Consider the following 4,875-nt stretch of genomic DNA (forward strand, 5'->3'; position numbering starts at 1 on the left):
GAGAGAGCGTGCGTGAGAGAGAGAGAGAGAGAGGGAGAGCGAGACGCTAAAGAGCTGTAATCCCCTCAAGAGCACCGAAAGGGGTCGGTTAAAAGTATTTGCCGAGGGCGTGTAAAGCCTCTTGTTATGGCGGACTGAATTGAGGATTTAAAATGTCCATATAAACAGGTCGGATAATGGAGACAAACACGGCGTGGCGAAAATGCGTTGAGTGTCTGAGAAGGCCGCTCATTCTCGCAGACTTGGATGAACAACAGTTATGAATAATGATAATGAGGGATTTCATTCCAAAAAGCGTTTAATACGATTATGGGTAAGTTCAGTGAAGCCATCACTAGCCCCCTTCCTTCTCCTCCTCTTTCTCCTCTTTCTTCTCCCTTTCCTCCGCCTCTCCCCCTCTCCTCCCCCTCCCTCCTCCTCCTCCTCCTTCTCCTCCCCTTTCTCCTCCTTTTCCTCCCTTTCCTCCTCCTTCTCCTCCCTTTCCTCCGTCTCTCCCCCTCCCCCTTCCTTCTCCTCCCTCCTCCCTCTCTTCCTCCTCTTCTCCTCCTTTTCCTCCGCCTCTCCCTCACCCTCTCCTCCTCCATCTCCTCCTCCTTCTCTTTCCTCTCCTCCCTTTCCTCATCTTTCTCTTCCTCCTCCTTCTTCTCCCCTCATTTCCCCTTCTCCCGACTTCGCATGTTGTGATAATATTGACATGAATAGTAATGATGCAAATCATAACGATAACAATACTTAACGTAATTAGGCTTAATAATTGCTTCATAAGAATTATTATAAACAGCTTTACATTATCTTAAAAGTGACAGCTTTTAATAGTAATAAGGTAATGAAAGATAAGAAAGATAATGATAATGATGACAATGATAATGATAATGAACATGATGATGAGGGCGTAGGCAAGGATGATGATGGTGATGACTAAAATGGGGATGATAATGATAATGATGCTATGATAATGGTAATAACATCAACAATGGTAATAGTATTGATAATAATAATAACAATAATAATGCTAATGATGATAATGCTAATGATAAGTATGATAATAATAAAATACAATAGCAATAGTAATAATAACAATAATGATAACAATAATAATAGTAATTATAATAATAATGATAACAATAATAATAATAATAATAATAATAATAATAATAATAATAATAATATAATAGTAATAATAATTACTATTAATAATGGTATTAATAATTATAATAATGATAGTAAAAATAATAACGATAATGATAACAATGCTGATGAGCATTATATATGTATGACTAAAGATACAATGAGATTGATCATGAAAATAACGATAATAATGATAGTAATAACGGTCTTATTAATAGTAATGGTACTGATAATGATAATAATGATAACAATAAAGTTAAAATAACTGTCATCATTATATCTTAAAAAAAAAACTATTTGCCAGCCAGGAATATATAAAAAGAAAAAAAAAAAAAAAAAAAAAAAAAAAAATATATATATATATAATATATATAATATATATAATATATAATATATATATATATATAATATATATATAATATATATGAATATATATATATATATATTATATATATAATATATATATATAGATATAGATGTATAAATAATTATTAGTATATATAATATAATATATATAAATAAATTAATTAATTCATGTGTATAGTATCAAGATATAATACGTAAAAAAAATAAAAAAAAAAAAAAAAAAAAAAGAAAAAAAAAAAATATATAATATATATATATATATATATATATATATATATATATATATATATATATATATATATATATAATTTGGAAGGATATGCTAAATCATAATTTCCCACACAAAGCAACTTCATTTTTTCGTTCATTATCAAAAATAAAGGTATTATCAATCTCTCATTCTTAAAAAATACTTTTTTGCACATTAATTATCATCTGTTTTGTCGAGTTCCTTGCAATGTTGAAGCTAGGGCAGACAATATATTTCTTCAGAATCTCAGTGCTACGAAAATTATGAGGCAATCATTCATATTTTTTCCCTTGTAAGGCAATGCTAATAGCCTATGTTTATCATCATAATGTAATGGAAGATGTAAAATTTCCTTCTGCAATACAGCTTTTTCATTCGAGATTAAATGCTACTTTTTTCAAATTTCATTTTCGTGTGGATTTTTTTTTTCATTGTTTTTTATTTGTTTTGTTTTGCTTTGGGGATTTATGCAGGTAATAAGTAGAACACACGAGTTTTGCTAATAATTGTTGGTGTGTAAGACTTATTACTGTCTGACGTGTATTTTAATCGTTTCTTATTTAGTCTTAATGAAAATTTTGTGAATTGGCAACATTTCTCTTCTTTCTTTTTGTATAAGTCATGATGCCGCTTTCACGCAAACAAACAAAAATAAAAATAATAAAATAAATAAATAGGTAAATAAATAAATAATATAATATAATGGAGGTGGATGATACTGAATAAGTTAAACAAGATACGTCAGGTTTCATTAATATATTTTGTAATTACAAAATATTAAATTCCACACCACAATGACGATCTAAACTTGGAAAATAGACTAAGTATAGACAGCTTTATTTCCTTCGCGAAAATACACGAACACAAAATGAACAAATGACAGTACCACGGATAAGTACACGGTGCTAAAACGCTGAAAATGTGTCGGGGGGGTTACTTAGTCTTCTGAGAGAGAGAGAGAGAGAGAGAGAGAGAGAGAGAGAGAGAGAGAGAGAGAGAGAGAGAGAGAGAGAGAGAGAGAGAGAGAGAGAGAGAGAGAGAGGGAGAGAGACAGAGAAGAGACGAGAGAGACAGAGAAGAGAGAGAGAGAGAGAGAGAGAGAGAGAGAGAGAGAGAGAGAGAGAGAGAGAGAGAGAGAGAGAGAGAGAGAGAGAGAGGAGAGGGAGGAGAGAAGAGAGAGAGAGAAGGAGAGAACAGAGGAGAGAGAGAGAGAGAGTGAGAGAGAGAGAGAGAGAGAGAGAGATCTTATGTCCTTCAGGACAATAGACGAACACAAACATGTACAGTTACAGTACCACGGATAAGTACATGTACAAAAACGCTGAAAATGTCAGTGGGTTTACTAAGTCTTCTAAAGTCTACGAAGAGTGACATCAAGTTCTCATTAACACCAACACACTCTATCACAATAACAACACGCACAAGATAAAACACAGGATACTAGCGACGGTAACTTACACGTTCAAGTAAAACCTACAAGTTTATTGACAGCACAAGTTTGTTCCACTAAACTAGATACATAACGACCTCGAAATGTCTCTGGACTAACTACCACGCCCTTTCAGGTTTAACTACGTAGTTATAACGTTTACAAATCACCATAACACTAACCACAAAACCGAAAATGAAACGCACGAGGCCCGCGCCAGAAGCAGAAGGGTGTCACCCACAGCTGCCACGTCGCTCTACCACGCCCACGAAGCACCACCACGCCCACAGAGTCCCGCCACGTCCACCCTCCCTCGCCACGCCCTCGCCCAGCCGCTCGTGGGCTTACACCGGCCGCCACTTCCAGTTTATGAAGCTGTGGTCACCCTATATTGGAGGAACATGCTCAGGTTGCATCCATTAACAACCAGCGTGATGAAAAATATCATTTCATTGTGTATATTCCCGACACTGCAGTGGGATTGCTTGCGGCTCTGCATGTACTGTTGCATGTGTTGCACAGAGAGAGGTGGAATTGTGGTGGTGATTCCGGTGATAAAGGGAGGAAGAGATAGGAATGGGAAAGGAAAGGGAAGATAGAGAGATACGTGTGTATATACAGCGGGTGTGTACACGCGCGCGTGTGTGTGTGTGTGTGTTTGTATACCTGCCTCTCCCCCCCCCCCCTCTCTCTCTCTCTTTCTCTCTCTCTCTCTCTCTCTCACTTTCTCTCTCATGCCAAACACACACACACACACACACACACACACACACACACACACACACACACACACACACACACACACACACACACACACATATATAGAGAGACATACATATACACACAACCTCTCTCCTCTTAGCATCATTACCATCCTCACTCCCGTCTTCCGCATCATCTGCTTCGCCGGTTTGCGTAAGAGTGAAGAGGCCGCAATTCCTGGACCCTTCATATGCCCCACAAACCCATCTCCCACTCCGACAGCACGAAAATAAAAATGCCATGAGTACAATTAACTAAAACTCCTGCCATGACTCACCCCGTACGACTCATGACCAAAACGCATGAAAGAGCCCTCTTTAAGCCAGCCTAGAGTGGCCATGCAATTGAAAAAAGTTGTTATTCATGATATTCATGAGTGACGAAATTCCAACGGCCATGCGGCATGCGAACGCCAGCTGTGTTGGCCTGTGACCAGCGTTGCCATTGATATCTCCACAAATCCGCTAGACAAGACTTTAAAAACCGCTAGGCATAAGAGTAAAAGCTCCTCATTTTTCCGCTAAAAAAGAACGCAAAAATCACTAATTATAGAGTATATTTTTAACTCAGAAACTCTAAATCTATCGGGAAAATCTCTAGAACGGCAGCACTGCCTGTGACACGTTTTGCTGGCCAACGGGTTATGCATTGTAGAATGGGATTATGCATTATAAATCTCTGGGGTGCTTCTGATAAGACATTATAGATATTTATGGCAATTTAATTATATATCATAAATCATTTTAGTGTTTAATATTTATTATATTATTATCGAAAGAAAACTAATATTAAAAAATAAAAAAGTGCATAATATTTACGCAATAATTTTATACCTTAAAACACAATATTTATGTTTTCATTTTAGATGCAATATTCTTGTTATTTATTTTTACTTATGAGTGACAGTATATCTTGACAGATTTTTAAACGTTTTAATTAT

The sequence above is a fragment of the Penaeus monodon genome, chromosome 5, assembly GCF_015228065.2.
Source record: "Penaeus monodon isolate SGIC_2016 chromosome 5, NSTDA_Pmon_1, whole genome shotgun sequence".
Classification (NCBI taxonomy): domain Eukaryota; kingdom Metazoa; phylum Arthropoda; class Malacostraca; order Decapoda; family Penaeidae; genus Penaeus; species Penaeus monodon.